General features: G+C 52.9%; 1 non-coding gene across 1 annotated transcript; it reads right to left on the reverse strand.

Annotated features, from left to right (window-relative positions):
• Positions 1-10,569: 10,569 nt before the first annotated feature.
• On the reverse strand, positions 10,570-10,641 carry Trnaw-cca (transfer RNA tryptophan (anticodon CCA)). Its single transcript has one exon. It is a non-coding gene; the product is annotated as a tRNA-Trp (tRNA).
• Between the last annotated feature and the right edge of the window lie 856 nt (positions 10,642-11,497).

Genomic DNA, 11,497 nt, shown 5'->3' on the forward strand with positions numbered 1-11,497 from the left:
CGTGCCTTACGCCAGATCAGACTTCACCTCCACAGCGAATCAGACCGATTATCTAACTATCATGCCACAATATGACGTATACTTCTAACTACCGCTCTGTGATGATCGCCACGTGTTGATTATGATGATGATCTTCATGTTATGGCACACACCCACAACGGGGGAACGGCGTAGAAGCCGGCGCTGCATTTCAAATAAACCAAACGAAATGAAGAAATACAAGCCAAATAATTTGTCACATTGCGTAGCATGCTTACGCGAGAGCACTTGCATGCGTACCAGATTTACTTATGTCAAAGACACCCGAATGAAATGGGAAAATGAACGAAAATCAACATCAACATCACTGAAAGCCAGCATCAATGTCCAAAATGGACGTTGATGTTGAAGCCGTTCGAAATTTTTCCACCCTGCGCTTCAAAATAACCTCAGCTAACCCCGAGTCATTCATGGCGGTTGTCGCCCGGATTACTCACGGCAGTTGCAAAAAGGTTAGAACGGAGGGAGAGTCGAAAAGGTTGGGGAAAAAGAAACACGGAGTGTATACGTAAATGGATATCTGTGGAGACGAAATCGCACTATACCTGGATACAATGCAACTCTACAGCTGTACCCTGCGACATATATTAATAGACGCTCATACTTTTCTTGGAAATAGAAAAGAAGACGATTTCATTGAGTTTATTTTTTTCGTGCTTTCTTTCGCCGAATATTATCATGACGTCACACAGTTAACATTTCCATTCCAAATTTCTAGGCACATGAAACGACGCTGCGTTGCTTTCCGAGAACATCTTAGACGTCAGTGCTCTCGACGAGTATTAATTCTATGATACCCATCTTTGCTAGTCGTCTCTAGTAATATGGCACGAACACTACTGCACTTACTACTGCATATTGTCGGGTGGCTACAGCCGACAGGCTGAAGCTTAAAGCGTGAATGTTATTACCTTCTACGTAGCATATATTCGTCTGCAGTACTATTGCGTGTGTTTGCAGGATCATACTGCATTTTGCTTTTGCATTCCTGTCAGAACTCAAAAAGTCGAAGATTAGTTTATCGTTTTAGAAATTGCCACTTGGATTGAGCAGAAATTATTCAGTGGTACATACATTTTTCTTAAATATGGATGAAGAAACGAAACCTGGGGGACAAATAGAAAGATGTCAGCTACAACCTGGCTATGAATGCAAATGCACATGCAGTACAAATGCTTTATGCGGTGATGTTTGAGCTGGTAGCATGTAGGAAAGGAGTTAGAAGACCCAGCCAGTGCAGGGCGAGAGCTATTGCAGTGCAGCAGCACAAACTGGAGTTTTTGTGTGTTGGCTTGGTGTTGGCTGCCTGGTTCTTTTATAGGAAAACGGGTTGGGTGATAAAAATAAAGTGATGTTTAGCTACACCGAAACTAGCTTAAGTGCTGTATTGTTTCTTTTAGTTTACTATTGCGTAGTAGATATATTAGTTTAGTTTTTTATTTCAAAACGTAATTTCCTTAATTTTGTGAACTTGGGCTGTTTTCATTAATATTTGCAAACATTTTTATATTGGTCTGGTGCTTGTGCAGCCAGATGGACATACAGCGATCTAACAGGTGCATAATTCACCGACTAATGGCTGGAATGTTCGCAACAAAGATATGAGGAAATATCTGCTACCACAAGCTAGCATTTTCTGCGTTAGTGATTATATCACTGTTAGAACTTTTGTATCACACACACCAAGAACACCGCATATCCACGGGGTGAATGATGATGAGTGGGCGAAGCTCCGGAGGGAATCATCGGTAAACCGTGAATCTTCCGTGTAATTCGCCCAGTCTCGCCGCACTAAATCGAACGATTGACTGCCACCAATGACACGCGCCATATGTGACGTCATTCCTATTTTATAACAGCGCCCTTCATTATAACTGCACCATCTCCCGCCCAAGGGGACGCTAGCACAAACGCGTTAGAAACGTGCAGTACTCTCTAGTAAGGGGGAGAGGCCACAGCGTCTTACGCAGCCGTTTACACATGCCGGAACGTGCACCGCGTTTGCCGACGCCATCACATGACTGCTGAGAGAGTATAACCCCCGTATTCATAAACGCTCCTCGACTTGAACTTGACTTGCCACCGCCTTCAACGCGTTTCGAATGCGCTGCCCAAGGCGGTGGCAAGTCAAGTTCAAGTCGAGGAGCGTTTATGAATACGGGGGTAAGGCGGAGAGGCCACAGCGTCTTACACCAGCTTCTTACACGCGCCGTAATGCGCTAGCACAAACGCGTTAGAAACGCGGTCTTTCGTTAATGTTGGGTATTTATTGTCATCGTGGTGCGTGTGTCCTTGTGCACTTCGTGGCGTAGTGGTTAGCGCCACGCGTTCAGAAGCGAGGGGTCCCTGGTTCGATTCCGCGCTACGGACACAACTTTCGGAATTTTTTTTTCTGATAAAAGTAGACGTGGCTACCTACTACGACTACTACGACGACGACTACTACTACTACTACATACTACAGAGGAGGGACAGACCCACACCCTAAGGAGCTTCGCCCCTAAAAAATTTGGAGGACGCTGAAGCTTCGCTTTTAAGAGTGGAACGCGACAACATTCAAAGATCCCTGTCTGCTTCTCACGTTTCCCGACAACTGCAGCTTAAGCAACCGTAATGGTTACCGGATGGATGGATGGATAGAAACTTTTATTGAGCGATGGTAAGCTTCGCGGTGAGTCTTCGAAGATCGGAGGCTCTTGGTCTCGCGGTGGGGGGGCCCTCAGTCCAGGGCTCCGCTCGCCGTCGCCGCCCTGCGTGCCCTGTCAATCAGGCTAAGCTGATCGTCCAAGGCCTCGCTGGCCAACAGCGACTCCCACCGCTCCGCGCTCGGGTGTTGGAAGGGGGGTAAGGCAGTAATTGCACGACACGCCCATGTAATGTGGAATAGAGTGGCTTTCTCGGAACACCACGGGCAGCGTGAAGGGTATGCCGTGGGGTGGATTTTGCTGAGGAGGTGGAGGCTGGGGTAGGTACCTGCCTGGATAAGTCTCCAGCTGGTAGCCTCCTCTTTGGTGAGTGAGCGATGGGGGGGAGAGTATTTTCTTCGGGTACCCTTATAATAATTTAGAATGGACGAATAGTCACACGGTACTGGAACAGGTGCCTCAGGGGCAGGGTGATCGGGTGCTCGGCTTGTATACCCTCGAGCGACCCTGTCCGCCGCCTGGTTTCCCTCCAGCCCCGCGTGGCCAGGTGTCCATATGATCTTATGCTTGATCGGAGGTGTTCGAATGTGCAGCTGTTCGCCAGCGTCATGTGCCCTTAGGAGGATATTGAGCGCAGGTTGAGAAATGCGTCCTTTCAGGTAATTGCGGCAGGCGGCCTGGGAGTCCGTGAGAACGTGAAACGACCGTCCTAGCTTGTTGCCCTGAGCGATGGCAAGTGCGATGGCAACTTCTTCAGCCTCCGTGATGTTCTGGCAGTGGAGGGAGGCACTGGCTAGCTCCCTGTGGTGGTGGTCGAGGACGACCGCTACTGCTCGAGTGCGGGTGGTGTGATACAGTGCTGCGTCGGTGTAGCAAGTGGTGTTGTTCTCACCGTACCTGAGGGTTAAGGCCTCAACTCGTGCTTCCCGTCGACCCTGGTGCAGTAGGGGGTCCATGTTGCGGGGGATAGGCGCAACGGTGAGTGTTGAGCGGACATGATCTGGGACTAGGTGGAGTCGGGCTGCCTCCCGAAGGGTACCAGTGTGTCCGAGGAGCTGCAGGAGGGCGCGCCTGTGGGTGTGAGCGTTAAACGTTGGAGCTGAGTGGCCATTTGTGCTTCACATAGCTCCGTGAAGGTGTTATGTACCCCCATGGCAAGGAGTTTGCTTGTTGGGGCACCAGGGGGGAGCTTTAAGGCCACCCGATAGGCCCGACGCATCATGGCGTCAATTTGGTCGCGTTCTTGCTGATTTAGGTGATGGTAGGGGAGGCCGTAGACGATTCGACTCACTATCAGACTTCGAACGAGCTTGAGAGTATCTTCTTCCCGCATTCCATGGCGGCGGGTGGTGACACGGGCAATCATGCGGGCCACTTGTAGCGTTGTGTTGCGCAAGAGTGTGAGGGTATGTGTGGCGCGACGGTTGGATTGCAGCCACGCACCTAGCACTCTGATGATGGAGCGTTCGGGGACGACTTTGCCAGCGAGGAGGACCCGGATGGGATTTTCCTGGGCAGTCTGGCGGGGCTGGGTTGTGGAGTGGCGAACTCGGAGCAGCTCGGATTTTTCGGTGGAGCAGGCCAGCCCGCGGGCATGCGCATATTGCTCGACACAAGTGGCGGCTTGCTGGAGGTTGTATTCTTTTTCGCCGAGGGAGCCCTGGGTAGCCCAGACCGTAATATCGTCCGCATACATGGCATGGCGAACGCCCTCGATGTGTTGGAGTTGATGTGCCAGGCCCACCATGGCCACGTTGAAAAGGAGGGGGGAGATGACCGAACCCTGCGGCGTACCCTTATTAGGGACTACGAGGGTGTCTGATCGGAATCGTCCCCATCCCGACAAGTGGCAGTGCGATCGGTCAGGAATGCTTTGACGTAGTTGAAGACACGGTGGCCGCAGTTCAGGGCTGCAAGGCCTTCGAGAATGGCTGGGTGGCTAACGTTGTCAAATGCTCCCTTGATATCAAGCGCCATGATGACGTTTTCACCATAGCGGGGTACGGGTTCAATGACTTCCTCTTTTAGTTGGAGGAGGACGTCTTGAGTGGACAGATGCGCACGGAACCCGAACATCGTGTGTGGGAGCAGGTTGCCATCTTCGAGGTAGGTCTGAAGGCGGAAGGTGATCACGCGTTCGAAAAGCTTGCCCAGACATGAAGTAAGGGAGATTGGACGCAGGTTCTCGATTTGCAACTTCTTGCCTGGTTTCGGGATAAGGATCACTTCGGCATGCTTCCACTCCGGGGGGATGGTGCCGTTCTGCCAGTGGGTGTTCAAGAAGCGCCGTGAGATCTTGCAGGGCAGTGTCATTGAGGTTACGGATAAGCGAATATGTAATGCGGTCAGCCCCGGCAGCAGTGTTGCGTGTGCTTGCGCGGACGGCCGCATACACTTCCTCGATCGTTATGGGGCGGTCCAGGAGGGCGTTTGGGGAGCCTTGATAGACAGTGTTGGCAGGGGGTGGATTGTGATCGCCAAAGCATTTTCTCCGGAGCTGGTCGAGAAGGTCGTCATCAGTACCGTCAAATGTGTGAATGAGGCGATGGACGGCCTTGTTCGTTTCAGTTTTGCTGCGGGTGGGGTCGATGAGAGCCCGCAAAATGCGCCACGTGCGCGCCGTCCCCAAAGAGCCCTTAAGGGTGTCCGTGAATTGCGCCCAGTTGAGTTGGGCTAGGCTGGCGGCGTATTCCTCTGCTTGGGTGGTGAGCAAGGCAATTTTGACCTTAAGTTTTCGATTATGTTTTTGAGTCTTCCAGCGGCGGAGTAGACTACGACGTGCGTCCCATAGGTGGAGCAGGTGGCCGTCTACCTCGGGGGTCTGGGTGGTGCGGGTGATGTGTTTTGTATGGCGATCTTGGGTGCGGCGAAGCTGTTCGCACCAGTCCGTAAGGCTGGTGTTAGCGTCGAGGGTTTGCTCGCTATCGCATCGGAATGCATCCCAATCCGTGATTTTGGCTTTCCCGATGGGACGCCGCAGAGCATCCTCAGTGAGTTGAGTGCGAATGATATAGTGGTCACTACCCAGGGTTTCCATGAGATTTTCCCAAGTGTACGTGGAGCTGCCTCTGATGAAGGTAAGGTCAGGGCAGGTATCACGACAAACACTGTTTCCGATGCGGGTGGGTGTGGTAGGATCGGTCAGGAGCTCGAGCCGGTAAGTGTCGACGGCAGCGGCAATTTGCTTGCCTTTGTGGTCAGAATTCCTGTAGCCCCAGCTTGTGTCTTGGGCATTGAAATCCCCGAGTAGGATCAGATCGTTACCCTTGGCCAGTGTACAAGCACCTCGGATGAGGGTATAAAAGTCTGTGTGGCGTTGACGGGGGGGACTATAGGCATTGAGGATGGAAAGGCTGTGCTTGCTGGTCTTTTTCCGGCGCCGGAGCATGATCTCTACAATGACATGCTCAATATGAGTGTCTGGGATGACGTCATGGGCAATGACAGTGAGCGCCTTACTGACGAGAATGGCCGCTTTGCCCTCGGTCAGGCTGTCATAGGCCTCGTAACCTGACAGGGTTGGCGAGACACCTGGCTCCTGTAGGGCGATGACGTCTGGCGGTTCAAGCTGGGTGTTTATGTATTGTTGAAGGAGGCTCCGCTTACGACGGTATCCTCGGCAGTTCCATTGCCAGATTTCTAAACGTTTTTGCTGAGATGCGGTGGTGCTGCCCATGTTAGTTCCGAGAGGTGGGGGGTAGGGTGAGTTGGGGGGCCTTGAGGATAACTCCGGGGCCGGTAGCTGTCTGCGCGGGGGTGACCGGGTTGAGCTGAATCGAGGGGTTGGAGGTAGGAGTGGGCGTTCGTTTCTTGCGGAAGGAGCCGCCTATTTCCGCAAAGCGGGCTTCAAGGTGTGTTTCGACGTCCGCGATGCGTGTGCCCAGTTGGGAGAGTTGGGCAGAGAAGCTCTGCGTAAGTTGGTGGTGTTGGTTCTGTTGTTGTTGCGTGAGTTGTTTCGTGAGTTCTCGCAACATTTCGTGTAGTACGGTATATGTAATGGGGGGTTCCTGGGGGGATGCAGGAGGATCTGCGCAGGGAGGGGCCTGATGTGTGGGGTGGAGTGGGGGGGTGGCGGCTTGGGTGATAAGGGCGCGTAGTTCAGCCATTTCACAGGCGTGTTCGGCTTTAAGTTGTGAGAGTTCTTTCTTAAGCTGCTGGTTCTCTTGGACCAGTGCTTCATATTGAAGTGTGGGTGGGGGGTTTGAGCGCGGAGCGACGGGGGTCTTTGCCACAGTCGACCAGCTTACCTTGGCGGCCCTGTCGGGCGGCGGGGCGGCAGGCCGGCCGGCTGGTGCAGCGGAGCCTTTCTTTTGCAGGCCGGTGCGTTGGTCCTGGGTGGCGTGGCGTTCCGGCTGGGCGAGGGAGCTGCGTTGCTCGGGCTGGGAGGGTTGAAGCTGGTCCAGGCCGGCTGGTGGGAGCGGCGGAAAGGACGGTGATCGGGAGCGGGACCGGGAAGGGGTCTTTGAGGAGTCGTCATCGTTACTGAACCACCAGCGGCGTGCGCTTGGCGGCTGGCGTTGAGGGGTTCTGCTACGGCGAAGAGTTTTGAGACGTTGAGGACACTCCTTGGCCCCTGAGAGGTGTCCCTCCCCACAGAACTTGCACTGAGGAGTGCAGGGGTGGTTCTCAGTGGGGTTCAAAATGCCACACTGGCGGCACACGGCAGCGTCCGGAGTGGGGCAAACGTCCGAGCGATGACCAGGCTGGTAGCACACCTGGCACACTTGTCGGGTTGGACGGTACGGGTGGCACGCTACCTCCCCGCCGTAGTAGAGAACGTAGCGGGGAACAAGGGAGCCTTCGAAAGTTATAACGGCCGTCTTCGATGTCCCAAGCATGCGGGCGCTATGGATAGTAACGCCCTGCGTCCGCACTCGCAGGTTAGCTTTTAGTTCATCTGGAGAAGTTCCAGGGTCCAAACCATGTATAACGCCCCGTAGAGTGTTGTCAGGGGCCGCCACGTAGGTGTTGAAGTCATGATTGCTCCCGCCGAAGGCGAGCGTGGACACTCGACGAAGGAGCTCAGCTGTTTCGATGTGTGGAGTGCTTGCGATAATAATGTTCGAGCCTGTACGGATCCGCACAATAAAGTCGTTGCCGGTGCACTTGGGGTGGTAGTTGCAGGCTGCCACCACAGCCCGAGACACCTGGTGAGTTGTGAGTGTCTTGATATTTAGGCCCTTTTTGGGGCGCAGAATAATCTTGAAGTCGTTCCGAGGTAGCGGCGGTAGCCGGCGACGCGGCCGGCGCGTCTCTCCGGGCGAGCTCTTGGCGTTCGCTGCGGACGCGTCGGGCGTCGCTGCCGTTTGCGTGGTAGGAGGCGAGTTGTTTACCTGGGCGTTGCTGGCAGAGCCTGGCGGGGACTGAATTCCGGCCAGCCCGGTAGCCTGGCCTTCCAGTTCTCGTGCTCGGTCCTGGCGCTTTTGTTTTTGCTTCTGGCGCCGGGAGAGCGCCAGTTCCCAGTTTGTGTCGGACTGCGTCCCTTGTTGTTGGGCAGCCTGCGGGAGCAGCGGGGAGGACGCTCGGTCGTCGTCACTGGCCGAGGTAAGTTCCTCCATCTCCTGTAGGTCCACGAGCTGGGGCGTCGGGGGGGCTTGAAGGGGCTGCATGGCCGGAGATTGTCCGGCTTGCAGACCCGACGTCGTAGGTGGTGTATCCATGGGGCTAAGGAGGCTAGCAAGTCATCGCTCGCCGAGTGCGAGCTAGGCCTACTTGCGAGTCTTAGCGGGTCAGCGCCCGCTTCGTTCTTCTCGAACCGATAGGAGAAGGTGGGATGGTCCTACCGGTTGAGAGTGGGGTCCTCAGGGTCCCGCTGATAAGGGCTCGAATCTCCGGCACAGTGCCTGGGGCGATAGCGAGGTGGACCGGTCAGAACGGGCAAATGTAGCGGAGCCGAGGTGACGTGCGACCGCTCAGCCCGGCGGCCATGTTGATCTCCAGCCCTTCAGGAAGCACGGCGCAGAACGCGCGTTTGCTCTTCGACGTGCGTTCGCTCCCTGTGAAAACGCGCGTCCCTCGCGCCCTTTCACTCGCTCATACAGTGTCCGGAGCGCGGCGACGATTTCATCGCCGTTGACGTCATACGGAGCCTCACAGCGACGGCGACGCCGACGGCGGAAATCCGCTTTGGAGCGTCCATATAATTGCTATCGCAATAAAATGGTAAGCACATGAAAATTTCGCCGTAGCTCAATTCTCGAGAAAGCGCTGGTTTGTCGCAGACATCACTCCCCATGCATGAGTGATCGTGGGTTCACGCCATGGTTAAACTGGTATGTGAAGATTGGTTTGCGTGGAAAAAAAATGTAAGTCTGTGTTGCAACACCAACGAGCAGGCCCTCTGTCTAGCGCGTGAATTCACGAACCGCTTCGGGCTAATGATCCAACTCTCTCACAGGATTACATCCCCTAACGACCCTCTTACCCCCTCTAACGAGATCACATCCCACTACAGACTGAGCAGCAGGACATTCCCTCCCTCTAACCCAAAATTAAACAGGGCTCAGTATGCTAGGAACGATGGTTAGCGCTGCGTCCGTTTGCACTAAGCACGAAAACGAGGCGGAGGAAATCGCGATAGCTTTGGCCCTTTACGCTGCCAAAGGCCCAACGACTGTTTTCTCCGACTCGCGCACTGCCGTCAGGGCCTTCTCGTCAGCCCTAGTGTCTAAGCACACGGCTAGCCTAGTAAACAAATCTCTCCAAAATACTGCAGACAACGAGACAGCAGGTCACCACATCGCCTGGTTCCCGGCCCACGTTAAAGGAGTAGGTAATCAAGCGGGTTGCAACCCCAACGAGCAGGCCCACTGCATAGCGCGTGAATTCACGAACCGCTCTCACGAACGTGAGAATTCACGACTGTTCGTGAATTCACGAACGGTCCATCTCTCACAGGATTGCTCCCCTAAAGACCCTCTTACCACCTTTAACGGGATCACATCCCACTACAGACTGAGCAGGAGAAAATTCCCTCCCCCTCACCCAAAATTAAACAGGGCTGAGTCTGTCCCGTTCAGGCTCTCACAGACGACATTGTACATCACCCCCAGAGCGCTCAATCGGATAGATTCCAACTTCCCGCAATCGTGCTCCAAATGTGGGCACGAGTAGTTCTCTTTAAATCACATGCACTGGCTGTTGTCGTTCAACGCGGGCTCAGATTTTCACAAGTCCAAGTGGGACGCCCTACTGCTAAGCACGGACTTCACGCATCAACTGCAGGCCGTCCAGAGTGCCCGCGACGTCGCCGAGAGCCACCACCTACCGGTTCCGTCATGGGCGGAGCCACCAACTTGATTGGGTGCCTTCGGCTCACCCCAATCTTTTCCTTCGGGACCTTTCAATAAAGTTCTTGTCAACTGCCAACTATAATGTACAAAAATGTCGCCGCAAGGCTGTTCCATTCATCTCTTTAGAAAGCGCTGGTTTGGAGCGTGCATTACTCCCCATGCTAATTGATGAGCTCTTGTCGATTTATGGCATTAATAAACGAATATGTGAAGATTGGCTTTCGCGGCAAAAGCGGTAAGGTCTAGAAAAAGGCGTCACCAGCAAGGCCCGAAGCACGATGTTATCGAGTCACGATTAAACTTCCAAAACCTCATCTTTGTCCAAGCTGCATGCAGTGTATGTTGATCTGGATCATGCAGTATATGGTGAGACTCGGTTTTAAGGCCCGTCAAGTTGCTGTGTGCAAATCTTTCCTTAAATCCCCCACAAATGTTATGCTTATGGAAATAAAGGCAAATTAAATCTCAAATCAACGATTGGAGTGCGTTCTCAATGCAGTGCAGATGATGCCCTTAGCCTATCGCTATAATGTAGCCGATTGTCATTAAGATAAAGGGCAAAATCATTACCAGAAGGAAGAAAAAAATATGTTTGAACCGGACGTGATTCGAATACGCAACCTTCTGATCTGGAGTCAGACGCGCTACCGTTGCGCCACCGAGTCACGATGAAACTTCCTAATCCGCAGCTTTGTCGAATCTGCATGGAGTGTTTGGTTATCTGAAATGAACGATTGGAGTGCATAAAATCTCAATGTACTGCAGATGATGCCCTTAGCCTATCGCAATAATGTAGGCGAGTGACAACCCGACGAAGACCTTTTGATCCGGACGTGATTCAAACACGTAACCTTCTTATCTGGAGTCAGACATGCGCTACTGTTGCGCCACCAAGTTTTTTTCTCTCTTTATTGCCGGTTTGCAACGCATTTACATATATCAGCAAAACTCTATGTAAGGAAATTTAAAAATGCCTGCCACCATTAGGCTGACGCGAGGTATTTAAAAGCACTTTCACTTTCACTTTATTTCCTTAAAGACCCCTGTTAGGGGTATTACATAAGGGGTGGGTTACAAAAATATGAGATATAAAGAATATAAAATGTTAGAAGGCATAATGCGAGGCAATTTCTTCTACGAAGGCAGATGAGCAGGGTATAGAAACGATGTTGTGCGCAAGGCCGTTTCAGTCTTTGGCTGTTCGAGGAAAAAAAGAAGATGCAAAAGTGATAGTACGCGCACGTGGACGAGCTACGTTTAAGGAATATCCTATGCGATGGGATATGCGCGACGGTGTCAGGATATATGGTGCACGATTGAATACGCTGTGGTAGAATTTGTGAAACAATGATAAGCTGGCAATTAAACGGCGGTGGGAAAGGGTTTGTATGCCCGATTCCGCTTTTAACGAAGTTACACTGACATTGTATGAAAAGGCGGAGTGAATGAACCGGATGGCCCGATTCTGAAGTGCCTCAAGAGCGGTAATGAGGAAAGTCTGGCGAGGGCTCCAAATGGCTG

The sequence above is a fragment of the Dermacentor silvarum genome, chromosome 10 (genome assembly GCF_013339745.2).
Source record: "Dermacentor silvarum isolate Dsil-2018 chromosome 10, BIME_Dsil_1.4, whole genome shotgun sequence".
NCBI lineage: Eukaryota > Metazoa > Arthropoda > Arachnida > Ixodida > Ixodidae > Dermacentor > Dermacentor silvarum.